Source organism: Prionailurus viverrinus, chromosome B3 (genome assembly GCF_022837055.1).
Source record: "Prionailurus viverrinus isolate Anna chromosome B3, UM_Priviv_1.0, whole genome shotgun sequence".
Taxonomy (NCBI): domain Eukaryota; kingdom Metazoa; phylum Chordata; class Mammalia; order Carnivora; family Felidae; genus Prionailurus; species Prionailurus viverrinus.
In genome coordinates this window covers 131,233,871-131,253,870 of record NC_062566.1, presented here as the reverse complement: position 1 = coordinate 131,253,870, position 20,000 = coordinate 131,233,871, and the positions used below count along the sequence as shown (strand labels likewise).

The window sequence follows — 20,000 nt, the reverse complement described above, 5'->3', positions numbered from 1 at the left end:
TTGGGGTGGGTGATCGAGTTGACATCTGTTGCCTGCCTCCCAGCATCCTATAACCCTGGGTCGCCCTGTGGGAATGTGCCCTCTCCTGTTGTTGCCCGGAAGACTGGAGTGGGGCTGGTTCCACCTTAGGGTTGGTTCAGAGACAAGTGAACGGTCCCACGGGAGTCCATCTCAGGAGCAGCTTTTTTTCCTGCGAAACCTCAAAGTGGTCAAAATGCACACCAGGGCTTCCGAGGGCCTCTGTGCAGAGATGTGCTGTGAAGGAAGCCACGAGGGAAGGATCGATGCTGTTGCCACCCACTGACCCCTAGATCCAGCCACACTGAAAGCTAGCCCTGACCTCCCAGTTCAGGAGCCCATCATTTCCCATCGCCCGCTCAAGCCAGTCCAGGCTGGGTTCTGGTCACTTAGAACCAAAGCCCTAAAACATCTAGCTGCGGCTAGAATGAAACCCGGGAGGGCAGGGGCCTGGATCCTAGAATCATGTGTGACAAGGCGCCTGAGAAGATTCTTTGACAGACAATCTTATCCAAAGCATTCACACCTGTCTTATTTCTCTTAGTGCGTCTTATACACAGCAGGTACTCAATAGTTGCTGGTCCAAGAATGAAGGCACATAATCCCAGGGCAGGAAACACACTGAGCTAGTGGAAACTTTGAAAAGAAACATCGGCAGGAAGTATGGATTCCTTTTCCTTGTCCACTGACTGAGGGTTCAGGGAACCCATGAGCTTCAGGGACCTGGTTCTGCCTCATTCAAACCACCAAGACAGGCCCCAGCCAGGAGAGGAGAGACTCATGGGGTGCCGGCTCTAAATGCATGCTGGGTAAGAGCCTAAATGGAAGAAGGCAATCAAGGGGCAAGGCTCCACCTGGGCAGGGAAAATGTTGGCTATGAGCAGCACTCACTGGGCAAAGAAGGACAATGGGCACCGGAGCTCTATTAAGTGTCTCAACCCTGATTCCAAGGCTGGAGGTGGAGACACAGGCAGGCAGCTGGGGGTCCCAGGCCTGTGTCCCAACACAGGCTCCAAAATATCCAGTTCAACTGTGACTTTCCATGAAATAGGTGTATAGAGAAGCTGGTTAACGGGGCACTACACGACAGGAAGGAAAGAGCACTGTGCAGTGAGTCTGCCCTGAGTCTCAGCCCTGATATTCACTGAACGCCTGACCTTCGGTAAGTCAGTTCCACTCCCTGGGACCCGATTTCCTCATCTATGATGAATGAGAGAGCTGGACCAGAGAAGTGATTCTCAAACAGAGGGGAGAACTCCGAGTTTGTCTAAGAGGTGTTCAAACCCGTGAGCGAACACAGAATAAACATGCCTCCCATATACACAAGCATCAGTGTGGACACTTGCTGTCGATGCCTTAGATTTTCTTCAATTACTAAACCCACAATCACTTTCGGTCCTTCGGTCGTCTCCGCGTCCAACACACCACCTCCAGATGACCAGTGCCCTCTGCCTCCCCCGAGGGGCACACGGCAAGGTGGACCTTCATTGCTTTCAACTTCTTGTTCCGTCACTTAACTGTGGGGTGGCCTTGACAAAGAAGCTTCTTAACCTTGCCGTGTCTTCGTTTCCTGTTTGTGAAACAGGCCTAATATTAGCCCCCACCTCTCAGACTTGTTCAGAGGACAGAGTGACAGGATGCATGTAAAAGTGTGCAAGAGGCTCGGCATACAGCGAGGGCTCAGGACATGTCCGCTATTCCGTGTAACCAATGACGCCAGAATGATGCCACTCTCTTGTGCACATGCATGGAATTTTACCTTAAAAGAGCTGCCCTTGGGGCGCCTGGGGGGCTCGGTCAGTTAGGCATTGGCTCTTGATTTCGGTCGGCTCAGGTCATGATCTCACGGTCCTCAAGCCCAGCATGGAGATTGAGCCCAGCATTGTGCTCTGCACTGACAGCGGGGAGCCTGCTTGGGTTTTTCTTTCTCTCCCCCTCTCGGCCTCTTGCCCACCCTCGTTCCTCTCTCTCTCAAACATAAAAAAACAATTTTTTTTTAAAGATGCCCTTACAAAGATGCTGTTACAAGTCGGGGGGGGGGGTCCCCCATTGGGGGTGGAGGTGGGGGGTGGGCGGACTACAAGGGGACCAGGAGGGCCTTCTGGGGCTAGTAACAGTGTCTTCATCGAGGGTGCTGGTGACATGTGTATGTTCTGTTTGTGAAAATCTATGAAGTGTGCTTTCCTACACGTATGTTATCCTTCAATAAAAAGTTCTAAACTGCATTTAATGCATGTGCATTTTCTCTCCCTTGTTCCTTTCCATCCTTTGCAACTCCATTATTTTCTGTGCTTCACAGCCTCGAACAGCTTCCAGGTTTCTCTGACTCTGCAGGAAACTGGGTTGTGGGCAGACAGCACCAGCAACGCCCACCCACCCCATCCTACCCCCCCCCCCCATTCTTCCATCCAGCTGTGCAGCATCGTCTCCTCTTGTTGCTGAGGTCAGCTTGCTGGACCTCTCTGTGTCTTAATGACCCAGAGCAATTGAACCACTGGGATGGGAAGAGCCCAGGAGACTGACCTTAACTCAGCAAAATAGCCAAGAAGCTATTTTCCACCAGCCGCCCTGACCCAGCCCCACCGCTGTCTGCAGAAACCCGAGCCAAAGCCCCACTCACCTCCCCCCCCTTCACCCCAAGACTCAGTGAGCCGGTCCTAGGGCCAGATTTCCTTTATCTGTAGCTTCTTATCTCTCAGAAAACTCCAGCCCCTTATCTATTTAGTCCCCCAAACAGTGACTTGTAATTCACAGATACTGGAATCAAAGTTCCCCACTTTCTCACACTGAGGGAAAGACATGCATACATCTGCATTAACCGAATTTTCCCAGCAGGAGGGCTTCCTGTTGGGAGAACAGGCAGAGTTTAACCTGCTTCAGGACAAGGAAAGAATAAATAGTCGTGATTAACACCAGTAGGGAGATAAAGGAAGCAACCTTTGTTAGTTATTCTCTTACTTCATCCCAATTACCACCTGATGGGGAGGTTTCATTATCCCCATCTGGCAGATGAGAAAACTGAGGCCCAGAAAGGCTAAGGGACTTGTGTGAAGCCTTCCGGCCCATAAGCAGGAGAGCCACAACTCAACACCAGCCAGATGGGCGTGGCTCCACAGCCTGGGGTTTCTCCACCTTGGCTCACTTCTCGAAGCCATCTTAAAACACTCAGCCCACCTAGGAGGCTTCCAAGGTAACACAAACTCACACCCTTGCAGAGATCCACAGAGCGTTCGCCCGGTCCCAGGCCCTGGCTCCCCTGACCCTCCCCACCCGCCCACGCACGGTCCGCTCCTATGTTTCCAATAACACACTTACTGCTTGCCATTCTGGGATCACCAAGTAAATAACGAAGCAAGTTACTTCCTTACACAAATAAACCCAGAAGACTCCATTTAACCACCACAAATACAGTCAGAGATTCAAATCCCAGGTCCATTTACTCACCCCCCCCCCCCCACCCTTTTTTCCTTCCATCCTGACTCATTCCCTCTGGTGGATGAGAACAACAAGCATACATAACCCATATGAGCATCCCGTGACGATTCAGCACTTTGGTTCACATGAAATCATTTCTGTCTGAATCTACGCTGGGAGTAAGCCTGCCATCTCAACACACACACACACACACACACACACACACACACACACAGTTCCGCTGCCTCTGCTGTATCGGATTGCCTGCAAACTAGTTCTATCGCTGTAGTCAATCCTGAATGCTGGACCCCACCGGAGTGAGGTCTGTGCTAAACAACCCCAGGCTCTCCATCCTGACCACTCAGGAGCTGGTGGAGAAGCTTCCACCGGAATGTTCATGCTTACCTCCTCCCTGTTGTAAACACAGTTCCTAAGCCCTATTCTCAAATCTCTGGAGGAGATCTGACTTGCAGCTGAAGGACTAACTGATCTATCTGGTGCCTGGGTGGACACATACCGCTCCCAGGTATTGCGGAAACGTCTGCAACAGCTGATTTGAGGGCAGAGAGAGGTTATGTAACTTGCCCGCAGTCACACAGCAAGGGGCAAAGTAGGGGTTTGTACTCAGTTGGCCCTTCATCACTGTTCTGTGTTCCTCTCTGCTCAGGGAGGACATGCACAGGACCCCCAGCACTAAAGAGAGTACTGAGTGTGTGTGTGTGTGTGTGTGTGTGTGTGTGTGTGTGTGTGTGTGTGTGTGTATTTTTTTTAAATGGAATTCACTTTCCAGAGAAAAAGAGCTGTCAGTCAACTACATCCTAGTATAAATTAGCCCCATCAGCTTTACCTCTTAATACTGAGCATTAACAGCACTCAAAGAATGAGTAGTGTGGCTGACAGAGAAGCTACGTACGTAATGTAGGAACAGAGCATATGGGGAGGGGGTGGGGGTGCGGCGCCCAAATGGAAATTTCTAGCAGAGTCTGCTGAGAAGAGTGTTAGAAGGATGTAGAAGAAAGGAGGAATAGATGAGAGAAGACGCCTCCTTGGAAATTTGGCTAAAGGCTGGCCCTAATTGCATCCAGAACACTCGGGGGCAATTCTCTAACTTATGAGGTCCCGTTTCTAGAACCTCAAACTCCAGCCAGTACTCTTGGAGCTTCAGATAGTCTGCTATTTTGAACTAACTCGGGAAGGTGGGGTGTGTTGGGGGAGGAGGAGGGCTCACTGCTCACACCCGCCTGCTGCCGAGACAGTGGGGGGCTTGCCACAGACCCGGGCTCCCCTTCTGTGGCACAGCAGCCAAGGCCGCAGAGAAACAGCTGCCCACCAGAGGACCTCATCAGCCAGGCCACAAGTGCCATGGGTCCCTTTTGCCCCCAAAGAGCTTCAGAAAACAGGCATGTCTTCTCCACCCTCTCTCACCTTTCACAGGGGCCCTGGAGGCCACCTGTTGATGATGGCAAAGCAGAAAGGAGCCCGGGTCCCTGGGGCACCGCTCAGGAAGCTTCCCTGCTGCACACGCACGGCGGCTTTTTGTGGGATGTAAAGTGAACTCGTACTGGTGAAGCTACTGAGACTGGGGAGTTTCTCTGTTACTTTTGTGATCATTTTCCCAGCTAACCTCCAAAAGAATCACATTTTCAAATTTCTCAAACATCCACCTTCGTGATCTGGCTGGGGGTTTGGATCGCAGTACGTGGACCCTGATAGGAGACGTGAAGGATCTGGACCTCTCTCTGGGGCCGTCACCAAGGGGACACACCCAGGCAAGGAAAAAGTTGAGACTGTGGATATAAAACCCAGTATATTTCAGGACCATGACAATCAGGAAGTGAGTGGCCATACTCAATTATGATTACACTTAGCACTCAGCAATTCTGCCTGCCTCATAGAGGTATTTTTAGAAGCCAGGGTAACCAATTTTATGTCCTGCTTTTGACATATGGTTTACTTATTCCAGCGGACATTTATCTTGTTCAGCTTTGCCCTTGTCCCTTGGAACAAGAGTATAAGTTGATAAATGTTATCTGTGGACCACAATCAGCAAACTATAAAGTGCCCAAATGTTATGGAGCCATATATCCCATGACTTTTATTAGCCCATCATGAAGGAGACCAGGCAATGGACCTAGAGGAATTTGAATATATTTGTCCATATTTCTCTTTTACTTTTGTAAGCATTGCTGTTTAAAGGAAAACACAATACATTTTGTTATTAGCAGGTGCATTTGGCCTTTGTGTGGTCTGCACCCTAGGAAAAGGCTGGACAATTTGGGGAGGTAGAATGAATTCATCAGTCCACACGAGCAGGGCTGAGATGCCCCCCTGCCCCCACGCTTCATTCCTACTAAACCACCTGCCTGGCTGGATACACATCCTGGGGTATTGCAGAACTAGCAGCAACTCAGGTAGGGCACAGAGAGGTTTAAGTAACTTGTCCAAGGTCACACAGTAAGGGGGACATTTGGGATGTGAACCCAAGCAGTCTGAATGTTGAACACAATCTCTATGCTGCTACAAAACATGGTCTCTCTGCTCAGGGGGATGGTCTTCCAAAGGACCGCTCTTTGCACACCCTTCCCGGACTCCCTCAGGCACACAGAGGGCTCCTTTTACACACATGTCCACTCTGGCCACTGTCAGATGTACTGAAATTGTTTTCTCATTCAGGCTTATATTAGCCCAAAGAATAAGGTGCCCCCTTCCTGAAGACATTTTGCTTCTATCTACTGGAATATTGTCATAACAATGAGACAAATCCGCCATGTCTAAGATTTGAATGGAGCCCTTAGGGTTGTGCAGTGCACACCCTGCACAGCTGTAAACAGCGATCTATCACTAGACCTTGAGCACCAGTTCCTTGAAGACACTGTGTTCTTCCATTTGGTGCTGCCAGCTCCTAGCATAGCACCAGGCACGCAATAAGGTCAAAGCGACATTCGTTGATTTAATTCGCCAAGTGTTGCTGGGTAACTCAACTGTGAGAGGCAGGTAATTTCTGTGCCTTCCTTATGAGACTGAGGGATGAGGCCACAGAATTTTCTGTTCACTATACCCCCTGCACCGCTGGTGAAGCAAGGACTGCTAGTTACTAGATAACTTGTAGGACGTCCTCCCTGTCTTGTGAAATGGAGATACTTCCAAGACAATCATTTCCACTTAAGGCTTTCACTCCCGTTTCCCAGGTTTGCCTCCCAGGTGGGGGAACTGACAGATGTACCAATGAGATTGGAGATTCGTTCCCTCCCTTTCATGAACTCCTCAAACATGCTTGTTTACATCAGGTATCAAGAGTACTTACAAAAGCAAAAAGTATTTGCAAAGTAGGAATCCCGCACTAAACACCAATGCCCAGAGAAATAAACAGGAAAAGACAGGTAACAGGGGACCCACGTTCTCAGGTTGCTTTTAGGTCTGTCAGGAGGCAGGAGTTAGCTTCGTATCATCGCAATGAATTACGACAGCGGATTGTGTGCTCAGTTATGTACTGGTCAGTACTTGCCCAGAGAGGGAGGGATGCCCCTAATGAACCAGGATTCACAGACCCGAGTACAAGGACCTGCAATCCTACATGGCTCAGAGGAGGCAACTATGGTTAGAGCTTCCTTGTCAAGTTCCATGAAATCTTCCCTCCCCTGGTTTGCCAGCACTTTGGAGGTAGATGGGTAGGGTGTGTTTTCCCCAACTGTAAGCCAACATCCTCTTTTTTTTTAATGTTTATTTTTGGGGGGGAGGGGGGGCAGAGGGAGACACAGAATCCAAAGCAGGCTCTAAGCCCTGAGCTGTCAGCACGGAGCCCGACACGGGGCTTGAACCCACAAACCGCGAGATCATGACCTGAGCCAAAGTCGGATGCTTAACTGACAGAGCCACCCAGGCGCCCCAACATCTCCGGGTTTTCTCCAGTTTATCTAGGTGTCATAACTACACATCATTAACAGAATACCACCAGTTCTAAAACACTAGTACTTTATTTAAAATTGCACCCTGCCCACCTTCCGCTTCTCCCGGAGCCCCATTCTCCAAAGCTCAGACGAAGCAAGCTCTTCTCTGCAAAGCTTGCTGTAGGCCACGTTCCTCTCTCTTCTCTACCTTTGCAATTAATAAATTTTACTGTCATTGTCTTAATGAACCAATGTGATAAAAACTCTCACTGGGAGAATTTGGAGGGTACCAGAGAGGGAAATGATTTAGCTCTATCACACTGCAAAGCCCCGGTAGCCAGCTAAGTTCCAGCCAATGACTCACTGAATGGAAAGGAGGACTGAAGTAATTGGAGGAGCTTCAAGATTTCAGAACTGCTCCCAGAAGGCAATACAATGGTGTCAGTGTTAACATGGGGCGACATTTCATTTAAAAGTCAATGCCATCAGATAAATATTGGTTTCTTTCTTAGGTAATACCTTGCATGTGAAAATTAACAGTAACATCAAGTTATTTTCCATCCAAGTTTTGTGAAGATCCAACTGCCTTTTCCTAATATCTTTGAGATGTGTTTGTTTTATCCTTCCTTGGAGAAAAGGAACATCAATCGGATCTGGAAACTGCTAATCTGAACCACCGTTTGTATTCATCATGCCAAATAGGAAATCCTTAGCTCTGTCTAGCAGGTGTCAAAAACAAGGGAGAGCCTCAGCTGCACGAGCAAGTTTATGGCCATTTAGACCCCAAGGAGTGACATTTTTAACTCGATGTGCATGAAATTAACAACATGTTATTTGCTGAGAGCTAGGTAACTCTGTATCCCACTGAAAATGCATTTTAAGATCAATTAAGGGCTGAATAATTTAGCAGGGCTCTCCCCAGGTATTTCAAGCAAGTGCTGGCATTTAAATGTCGTCTAACAGGGCTGAGCAGGATGAGGTTGTTAAGATTATGAATTAAGGTCCTAAATCTTGCTGGAATCCCCCTGAAGTCAGCCACCTGATGATCTTCAAACATGACACAGTTCCTGAGTGTGTCAGATTCACGTGGACATGGTCCTTGACCGTGAGGATCTCACCATGGGTAAGAGAGGCACTGCGTAAAGAAGGGGAGGCGGATGGGGCGCCTGGGTGGCGCAGTCGGTTAAGCGTCCGACTTCAGCCAGGTCACGATCTCGCGGTCTGTGAGTTCGAGCCCCGCGTCAGGCTCTGGGCTGATGGCTCAGAGCCTGGAGCCTGTTTCTGATTCTGTGTCTCCCTCTCTCTCTGCCCCTCCCCCATTCATGCTCTGTCTCTCTCTGTCCCAAAAAAAATAAATAAACGTTGAAAAAAAATTAAAAAAAAAAAAAAAAGAAGGGGAGGCAGAGTGTGGGACTGCTCCACCCAGGGCGGCCGTCTCTCAGTGGGGACTGTGGGCACCTGTGTGGCTGGGTGTGCTAATTCCTTCTTGCACCTTGGCTAGTTGGGGAGGGTACGTTTGAACCCAACCAGGGGTGGGCGCAGGCTGGATGGATGTGAGGCAACCCATCCTAGCACCCCGGGCTGGTTGGGGGTCCTGAGAATCAAGCGGCTGAGGCTGATAGGCTTTCTCTAAGGACCAGAAAGCTCCAGGAAGGAAGAAGAGGTTGTCTGTAAGATCGGGCCTTCGAGCACCTGCCTCCGTCCAGGCTCAGACCCTCTTCCTCCAAAACGGTTCACACACGCCCCGCCCACTCCTCTGACAGTGGATGCCTGCTACCCCCACCCCCCACCCCTTCTTAGCCCCGCTGGGACTATGCCAGGGCATTCTTCAGAGACCCTCAGTGGTCCCCACTGTCCCAGGGACGAGGCCACCCTCAACTAACTGCCCATCTGCTGCCAAATGGTCTCCAAATGCCAGTTTACCAACCGCGACGGCCCATCTGCAGTGTTCAACCAACTTAAGCAGACATACACCAAGGACACATTAAAAAAACACCACCACACCCTGAAATGAGACCATGTTGGGTGTGTGGACCCAAAATGGATGACAGCAACGGCCCATCTCCCCCCAGGGCCAGCTCCAAGCCAGGGCCTGGGATAGAGGAGGCTCAAAGGTGGCCCCTTTGTTCAGGGCTTGGCCCTGGGGGTCTCCATTTGCATTTTATGGTTTGTTCTCAAAAAGGACACAGTGAGGGGCCAGGTTTGGGTCCTGCTGACCTGAGTCAAGTGTTCTGATTTGGGACCACTTTGGAGTCAAATCCTACTTATTTTATGGACCCTAAGTATATCGCTTGCTTTTGTTTTTAGGGTGAGGAAAAGGATACAGGTAGGAAAAACCTCTCTACCAGGTGGGCTCTTACTTTACTTCTCTTAAGTCCCGGCTCGCAACACTAGATAATCACCAACAGAAATTCCAGAAACATCCTTCGTTCCTTCCGGGACTTGGCTCTGGACAATTCCAACCTTGCCAGCCATTCTCCTTGGGAGGAGACCGCCCCCTCCCCACCATAGCCCGGTCACTGCCCCACATGCATCTCTGGCCATGCGGACCTCTCCACCTCTGTTCGCGCACCCCTCCCCACGCATGCCGAGCATAGAGCACCCCCTCCCCCACAAGGCTGGGGCAACTATTCTCACGCCAAAAGCTCTTTCCTCCTTCTGGAACAGGGGAAAGAGCACTGCAATGAATTAAGGAAGCCACTCTGGGCTCATCACAGACTCCTTTTCAAGCCAAAGACAGACACCCAAATAGCTCCAGACCATGATCGCTCAGGCACAGATGGCCGCTCCACATGGTGACTCAGGGACTCCTCCCAACACCGCCCAGCCGGGAGAACCAGACAGGAGCAGGAGGAGCTGGGCACGCAGGGAGGCTGGTTTTCCGTGGGATTCTGAGAAAAGACACCTCTGTATTCCAAATGCAAATCTGGGATTATCCACGGTGATCGATTTCACACCGTCCTCCAGCCTCAGAGCAACTGAGAACCGCTGGTATGAAATACCAACAGCAAAAGGGTGTAGTGTGTCCTGTTCCCAGGACTCTTCTCTGTTTAAGGTTCCACAAGCAATCAACACTCGGAGATCATTAAGAACACATATAGTTTCCACCTCCAGTTTCTTACCAAAGAGAAAATGGTATTAGTACGACAGGCTTCTTTCTCCCCGTTGGGATCTCTGGGGCAGGACAGCGTTGGCACAGGGAATGTGCCCCATAACCCCGTTATGACGGCAGGTCTCCAATTCTCCTCGCTCCACTGGTGTCAAGGGGAAATGTCCTGAGCAGAGGGGGTGAGGGCAGATTCAGGAAGCCGTTGAAATGCCCCATCACATCAGTCACTAGTGACTCAGTGGGCCACTGAACCACCAAGGAAGAATCCCGACTACCAAAGAGAGATACAGAAAAGAGAAAGGGTAACGAAAACAGTGGAATACGAAGGCATGCACGTGGTGTATGAAACCTACCCCACCACAGACAGAGAGCTACGGACGCCCCAGAAGTAAATACAACGAGGAAACTGTGACCCATCCTCAAATGCAACCCGGAGCTACTGAACGATGCAGAAGGTCACATTCCTAGTTCGGTCCCCATCCCTTCCGATGCTGACTGCCGCTCCCTAGTCTGATCAGGGGCACACGTTCCCGCACCTTTTGCTTTTTTATCTTTTTGCACCACGGCCCACAAAGAAGGATTAAGAGCACCGGAGACTCCCCCAGCCTCATCCGTCTTCACATCCCAGGGCACCAAGGACTCCATGATAGAAACGAAGCATCACTTAATAGCAAATGGAGGGCAGGGTGGGGAGGGGCAGAAGTGTGATTTATTCAGATGCAAATATACCACGTGTCTCTTCAATAAGTCATGGGGATGAAAAAAAGTTCAGCCTAAGGAATAAAATCAATAATATCGCAATAACTTGGTGTGGTGACCAATGATCACTAGTAAGGATACCATAATGTATACAACTGTTGAATCATGACGTGGTACAACGTCAACTCGACTTCAGTTAAAAATAAAAAACGGAGGGGCGCCTGGGTGGCTCAGTTGGTTGAGCGTCTGACTTTGGCTTGGGTCATGATCTCATGATCTCACGGCTCATGAGTTCGAGCCCCGCGTCAGGCGCTGTGCTGACAGCTCGGAGCCTGGAACCTACTTTGGATTCTGTGTCTCCCTCTCTCTCTGCCCCTCCACTAATCACTCTCTGTCTGTCTGTCTGTCTCTCTCTCAAAAGTAAATAAACATTAAAAAAAATTTTTTAAATAATAAAAATAAAAAATGGGGCACCTGGCTGGCTCAGTTGGTAGAACATGTGACTTTTGGCCTCAGGGTTATGAGTTCAAGCCCCACATTGGGCATGGAGCCTACTTTAAAAAAAATAAAAGTTAAAAAAATATATATGTGTGAAAAGAACAGCAGCAATTAAAAAGTGTGACCATCTCGGGGCACCTGAGTGGCTCAGTCAGTTGAGCACCCGACTTTGGCTCAGGTCACGATCTCACAGTCCGTGAGTTCGAACCCCACGTTGGGCTCTGTGCTGACCGCTCAGAGCCTGGAGCCTGCTTCAGATTCTGTGTCTCCCTCTCGCTCTGCCCCTCCCTCTGTTCGCACTCTCTCTCTCGAAATAAAGACACAAAATTTTTTTTTTAAAAAGTGTGACCCTTTCAAGACAACAGAAAGTACACTCATAAAGCACACTTCCTTTAAGTCAAAAGAATTCCAACTCTCCATGCATGTTATGTGTGGGTAGGAACTGGGTGCATTATCACCCATTGCTGAGTGGAATCCAAACTTCTTACAGAATCCTGAATTAGGGCCTTCAAGCTCTAGAAGCTAGAAGCTCATGAATTTTAGTTTACAAATAAAAAGTCTCATCACAGAAACTCTTAATTGCTAGCTCAGGTCCTAAGTAACCCTTCCCAACTTCCACCATGTGAAGTTTTTGGAGCTAGCTGAAGGTACATCATTGCCCGCAAGAACCAGGGAGGATTTTTTTTTTTAATGCTTCAGGAGGAGCCCCTAAATCTTCCAGTCAAGTGTCAGATACTGCTCTCAGAATTGCCGGTCTAGAGAAACCTTTCGCATCACTGCATCCTCAAAGGCAACAGGGCCTGGCTTCTTTCTACTTATGCAAATGGAGTGCGGCCAAGTTTAATCCTTACTTCAAGACAGCAGAGCGCCCCTGCCCCCTATTTAGGCAAAAACGGCGGGCTGCAAACATCAGGCAAAAATGATGGGCTCCCATTCTCTTCCCACTTCTAAAGGGAACGGGATGACAATCTATATACCAATGTGGGGTCAAGTTCACAACTGTTGGCCTGTCTTATCCATCCTGGAGGCCACCCCTACCTTCCCCACTTACCTGCGTCCCTTGTCACGCCTGCTGTCTGGCTTCTGAGCGGGAAGGTCACAACAAGCTCAAGTCTCACCACATCCCTTAACTGGTATCTTGCTTTCGTAACAGGGGGAAGGGAGCCAGGAAGTTTGCCCCGAAACAGAAGCACCTGGACTGTACCCATCATTTAAAATCAAACCCCTTGGGGCGCCTGGGTGGCGCAGTCGGTTAAGCGTCCAACTTCAGCCAGGTCACTATCTCGCGGTCCGTGAGTTCGAGCCCCGCGTCAGGCTCTGGGCTGATGGCTCAGAGCCTGGAGCCTGTTTCTGATTCTGTGTGTCCCTCTCTCTCTGCCCCTCCCCCGTTCATGCTCTGTCTCTCTCTGTCCCAAAAATAAATAAACGTTGAAAAAAAATAAATAAAATCAAACCCCATTCACAGACAGCATGTACGTGGTATCGTTGCTGTCCCACACGATGTGGGTGTTAACGAGCTACTTGTGGTTCCGAGTGGTTTTATAGGTTGTAGGAAGAGCCATCTGAATTCCTACTGAAATAACATCACCTGATTCTAGTCTCCTTTGATTGTTTCGCACAAAATTTTATGCAAAATTATATATTACAGTAAAAATGATAATATTATGACGGTAGTAATTTTCCATCTGGAGGACTATTTTTAATTGTTTGCAGAAATCTGCACTCCTGCATTTAAAGATCATTGCAGGGGTGCCTGGGTGGCTCGGTCGGTTAAGCGTCCAACTTTGGCTCGGGTCATGATCTCGCGATTCGGGAGTTCAAGCCCCACGCTGGGCTCTGTGCTGACAGCTCAGAGCCCAGAGCCTGCTTCAGATTCTGGGTCTCTTCTCTCTGCCCCTCCCCCACCTGTACTCTGTCTTCTCTTTCAAATAAATAATAAACATTAAAAACATTTTTTAAATAAAAAAAATAAAAATCATTGCAAATGGATAGGGTTCCCCTAAACCAAGGAACACATCCAGAGACGACAAACAGCAAAACCTGAGAATTAATAAGAGAAAACTAGGGACCATGGCATTATTCCTTTAAGAGCTTGTCTTGAATGGAACTGGAAGCATCAACCGTTCCCCTTGGTACCTGACCCAACCCCTATTTCAGACCGTAGATGTCTACATGGGGCAGGGGTCCATGTGAGGCACACACCCTTGAACCCTCAGTGCTGCAGGAGATACTTCGTATAGTCACACAAAGGACAACATTAGAAACTCCCAGCACCTCCAAGCATCAACTGTTCTTTAGAAACCTCCAGGGGGGGAACTGCTCACTGATAGTTCAGATTCTATGGCTGATGGAAAAGGAAAGTGAATCCTAACCGATCGCTTCTCCCTCTTACTCTTTGCCCCTAACTCAGGGCTCTGGGATTCCACTGCTGAGGTATCTGGGTACCCACCTCCCATTCCAAGGCCCCCTTCAGTGGGTGGTCTTGAAAGTGAACTACCCCATAGGGCCCACAAAGGAACCCTGAATATCTCACTGCAGAGCATTCGTTGGAAACAAGGCCACTTCCAGCCACATTCCAGAGAGGAAAGCTGTTGTCCTGATACAGAAATCAAGGTGTCGTTTGTGAGGACGGAAAACTGGCCCAGGCTACAAACAGAGCCACCAAGGCCCAAAGGTCCAGAAGGGAAGTGGCAGGCAGAGGGGACATCAGGATGAAATCAAACAAGAAGGACAAAATTGGGGGAACCCAGGAGAGAAGAAAAACCTTCTAATAATGTCTCATTTCTTCCAATGATCCTAAAACTAGGAGAAGATAAGCACCCAATGCATTTTTCACATCAAGATGTATTAGTTTTCTACACACTAATCTCTAAATCCAGAAATCCTGCCTTACCTCTAGAAAATTACAGAGAGTTTCTGATAATGTTGAAAGAGAGGGGTCAGTAAAATCTACAGGGCACTGGGGAGGAGGAAAGAGCTGTTTGAGACAGGTGCCTTCCTGAGCGTCCCATATGCAACCAGAGCTGGCTGCCATGGTTCAGCCTGGGCTGGGGGCTCTGTGGGGAGAATGCAGAGCTGGGGTCAGGAAGGGTCATTCCCATGTCAGGGCGGAGAGGTCTCATGTAGTTGCAGCCAGATGTCGGGTGAAGCTGTCATCATCTGAAGGTTCAACCGGGCCACATGCCCCCAGTGGCACACTCAAATACATGGCCAGCACCTGGCATGGGCAGTTGGCTGGGATCCTAGCTGGGGATGGGAGATGGGACACCGCAGGGTCACTTGGCCTTCTCAGGACACGGCAGGTGGGTTTTATGCAAGAGAGTCCCAGGAGAGACAGACAAAAGCTGGAAGGCCTCTTACGACCTGTTCTCAAAAGTCCAGAATGTCTCCTTTGCCACATTCTACTGGTACAGCATATGGGGCAGGAGATACCATTTTCCCAAGATGGCCACCACAATCAGTTACACCCACCAGGTACCACATACTATTCCAGGCACTTGCGTGATTCAGACGGTTGACACGGAGCTTATTCCAGGAGCGAGGTGGTGATGCATCCCAAGCCAGACTCTGGGGAAACCAGCATTCCAGAGGGGAACCAGCCACACCGAGACCCTGGCTCCTGATCACAGGGCACAAGGGTTGGGTTGGGTTGGGATACACACAAAACCTGAAGATCAAACCCGGTGAAAGACTTGGTGCTCTTCACAATGGGAATGTGAAGCGTCTCTTCCAATTCCACCCTCTTCCCATCCCACTCCCGCGTATGGTAGACGTGGCCAGCTGTCCTCCAAAGACCGTGGCTCTTCCAGGAGAGGGTTGTTGCTGAGAAGTAACTGTCCAGCCAAGGACACCTCCTAGAACCCCCCCGCATTAGGTAGGGCATGCGACCAGCCCTCTCTGGTGGAAGTAACGCGCACCCTCCCAGACCCTGGTCGTCAAGCAGCAGGTGTGTTTCTTACACCCTTTTCTTTCCCCATCCACTGGATGAATGTGTACGACTTGAGCCCTACGGAGACAGAGCCATAGAGGGGAGGAGCCTGGGTCCCTGAATGACCACACAGAAAATGCTCCACCGGCCAGCACCACACCCTAGAGCGTTAGATCGTGAGAAGCAAACCGTTATTACAATAAGAGGCTGAAACAGGAGGCACCTGCTATGCCAGCTGGCATCCTATCTAACATTATACCACCTCCCGGCCATGGTCAACTCAAGGTTCCTGAAACAGGAATTGTGTTCCCTGGCAGACCCAGTGCCCCAACCACTGCTGTAAAATGGCACTGGCAGGCCTGTCTGGTGATGAGCACAAGGGTAGTGACACACACGTGTCCATGGGTGCGGACAGCCTCCTGGGGCTCGCAGAGAAGCCCCCAGCCCCGTCGGCACAGGGCACACAGTACAGCCCCGCAGAATGTTCTATTAATTTTGTGACTGTTGTTCTTTCAAATTTCTGGTGGTAAAGAATTAAAGGTTCAGAAAACATTTTAAGAAAATACGCTGTCAGATCTTAGGGGAAAAATTAACTGGAAGAACAACCATGTTTTAACCAGGGGAGGGGTTAAAACGAAGGCAAAAATGTAAGAGTGTTTAAAAATATCTTCAGTGTAATGAAGGCTGACAAGCTAATGAGACTGAGGAGGAGGCCAGGAACCAGGTCCTGTTTGACAGCATGGTGCCCTCTCCGCTCGGGGGAAGGCAGATGCGGGCGAGCTGGTGTAGGCATGCCTTGGCGGGACCCAGAGAAACGCACCCCCCCTTTGGTTGTGGCGCGAGGGACATTGCTAACCTGGGCTCGGAGGCCAGCGGGGACAGCAGCAGGGACACCTGGCCGGGGAGACGCAGGCCCGAGGGAAGCAGAGGTGATGGGAGGGAATAAAACACCAAAACACCTCTGCAGAGGGACCAGCTGGCATCAGACCAACAGCACAGAAGAGGGAGCTGGGACACCAAACAAACAAGTTGCCAAGGATGCTTGGGACCGCAACGCAGCCAGGAAGCAGGAGCCCGGGGGCGAGGGGAGGTTTGAGCGGCAAGGTTCAGGAGCCCAGGGAAGACACAGGAAATGAAAGTGTGCTAATGAGGCAGTGCGCCCTGGGGAGGCAGCACCAGCTTGGCACAGGGGAGCTGCTCTGCCGAGAAGCAGCTGAGCCACCCAGGCTCAGTCGCCAATCGCCCCTTCCACCTTTCTGGATGCCCATCTCTAGGCCCTTGCGGGCAGAACCTTCTGGGGAAGGGAGAGGGAAAAGGCCAAGCCACGGGGACAGGGTTGGGGGTCCCCCCTTTTCCCCAGGCACTGGGTTTCCAGAAGCTGAGCCCTGGCCCAGGTTGCACAGACCCCTGGCTGGTGAGACAGGGCTGGGCTCTCTGTTCTGGGTGCAGATCAACACTCTGGGAGCCAGACCTGGTTCAGATCTCAGCTAAGCTGCTTACCTGACAGAAATATCAAGGCTCCTCTGCTCACCTATTAAATGGGGGATAACCGTACCCACTGCACATGTGTTGAACATTTAATAAAAGAACGCAGAGGAAACGTCCAAACAGAAGTGCTCAGAAAGGTTTTCTTCCAGGAGTGGGGTGGAGAGAAAGGCTGGGTTTTTTCCTTTTTTTTTTTTAATAATTTTAAAAAAATGTTTGTTTATTTTTGAGACGGGGTGAAGGTGAAGGGCAGAGGGAGAGGGAGACACAGAATCTGAAGCAGGCTCCAGGCTCCGAGCTGTCAGCACAGAGCCCGATGCGGGACTCAAACCCACAAACCACGAGATCATGACCTGAGCCAAAGTCGGACACCTAACCGAGCCACCCAGGCACCCCAAAGGCTGGGTTTTTCTTAACACTTAATATGGGAAATGTGACAAAAACAGAGAACAGAGAGAACAGTACAGTGAATGCTCCTGCAGCCATCACCGGCCTGCACAACCACCAGCTTGTACTCGGGGTGATGTGGTTTCATCTCCTACCCACCCCTCCCCACCTTGCCGCCTCCCCATCCCCCAGCCAGTTTATCATGAGGACAATCCCAGTTAGCATAGGATTTCTACCATAAGTGTTCTAGTGCACAGATCTCAAATAAGTGCTTTTTTAATGTTTATTTTTGAGAGAGAGAGAAACTGAGTGTGAACGGGGGAGGAACAGAGACAGAGGGAGACACAGAATCCGAAGCAGGCTCCAGGCTCCGAGCTGTCAGCACAGAGCCCGACGCGGAGCTCAAACTCATGAACTGCGAGGTCGTGTCCTCAGCCAAAGTCAGACGCTTAACCGTCTGAGCCACCCAGGCGCCCCAATAAGTTGCCTTTTTAAAGCAAACTCAATGCAGAATCTGGATAGAGTCCCGGAGAGCCCAGGGGCGTTCTCTGCCCCACGTGATGCGACCCACCGACCACCCTGGACCAGCAGATGGGCGAGGACACCTCCACTGTTCCCTTTCCCTGGGTGCCAGAAGGGAAATGGGAAGCACCCGCATCCCTGCCCCCCACACTAAGAGGGAGGGCCAACCGGCCCACCCGTTGAAGCCCGGGCCCGAAGACAGGAGTCCCCAGTCCACGCCGGCGGGCCCTCTCCAACAGAGTTAGAAGCCAGCCATCGGGAGGCCCCAAGAATGAAAGAGGACCTAACTGGGGACCCTGCCTGGGCCCCCCGCAGCCGCAGAACCACAGACCTCACTGGTGAGTCCAGGGGAAGCCCACCTCTCAGGACAGGGGCACCCCTCGGGATGCCCTTTATACCCCAGACCTAAAGGTCGCACACGCAAGTCCTTCTGAGGTCGGGCTCAAGGTTTTATCAGGCGACAATAAAGGAAAACAGTACAGGGACGGGGCACCGAGGGGGGGCCCAATCAAGGGATGCGCTGTCGATACGGTTTAAAAATAGTACGGTAGCTCCTCAAAAAATTAAACAGGGAGTTGCCATTGGATCCAGCAGTTCCCAGTCTGGGCCCGTACACCAAAGAACAGAAGGCAAGGACTCGAGCAGACAGCGTGCACCTGCACCCGTGTCCAAGGCGGCGTTTTTGACAACAGCCGAGAGGCGGAAGCCACCCCAGTGTCCACCCGTGAATGAACGGGCAAGCACGACTCGGGGCGCACGCACAACGGAGCGTCACTCGGCCTTGACGAGGAACGATGCAGGACGCCTGCTATGTAACACCGATGAACCTTGAGGGCGTTGTGCTAAGCGGAAGTAAAAGGAAAACAGATACTAGGATTCCACTTACAGGAGGGATCTAGAGTCATCTAATCCGGAGAGACGGGAAGCAGAACAGTGTAGGAATGCCCTTAATACCACTGAACTGTGTTCTCAAAAATGCTCAAAGTGGTAAATTTTATGTTACGTAGATTTCCCAAAGTAAGAACTAAGACCAGTCAGGGCGCCCGGGTGGCTCAGTCAGTTAAACATCCGACTCTTGGTTTCCACTCAGGTCATGATCTCACAGTTCGTGAGTTCAAGCCCCATGGCGGGCTCTGTGCTAATCGTGCAGAGCCTGCTTGGCATTCTCTCCCTCCCCTCTCTCTCTCTCTCTCTCTCTCTCTCTCTCTCTCTCTCTCTCTCTCTCAAAATAAATAAACTTTAAAAATATTAATACAAGTTGCATTACTCGTGGTTACCACTGGCCAGAAATTTTAAACGTCAGTGATAAAAAGCCTCCTCTCCAGAGGCACACCCTCCCACGGCGCCCTGCCTGGCTGTCCCTGGATCCCCACACCTCTTGCTGTTTCATTTCCTCCCTTAGACCCTGTAGGACAGCTGGATGATGGCGAGGTGGGTCTACAGGACAGGGGCAGGGACCGGGGAGGGGTGGGGGAGGGGGGACAGCCAGCTGCTGCAGGAGGTGGAAGCACGTTTGTGCTCACAGATGTCTCTGAGAACATATTATTACATCTATAGAAGCCCTCTCCCTCTGCCCGCACCTGCCCACCATGGACCTCCTGGAATTTCAACACAAGGAATAGACAGAGCCTCAAAGGCAGGGTCACAGGCCAGCAGCCCAGGCCAGGGACAGGCAAATCATTCCGCACAAAAATCCCAGTTCTGCTCAGATAATCTGCTTATATGTTAAACACGGATTAATGGAAACCTCAAGCAAACACTTTAGTAGGATGCACCATGTTGCTGGGGACTCCATTCTTCTCGGACTTTTGCAGTTTGACTGCCTTTTGGAGGAGGGGTGGCGGGAGGGTGAGGGGAGAATGAGGTTGGCTTTAAATAATACTAATTCTGGTTAACAGCAGGTAGTGTGTATCATTTGAGAGCTTCGTGCTAGAAGCTATCCCGTTCCCCAAAAAGGTAGACTCTGGGAGCAGAGGCTGTCTTGCTCACAGCGGGACCCCCAAGCACCCCACTGGTTTTAGGCACTCAGGAAATCACAGAAGGAAGGAGTGTT

General features: G+C 50.5%; 1 protein-coding gene across 2 annotated transcripts in view; it reads right to left on the bottom strand.

Moving 5' to 3' along the window:
* SLC24A4 (solute carrier family 24 member 4) overlaps positions 1 to 20,000 on the bottom strand; it is a 172,059-nt gene that overhangs the window by 77,511 nt on the left and 74,548 nt on the right. The gene's annotated exons all lie outside the window — the stretch shown is intronic.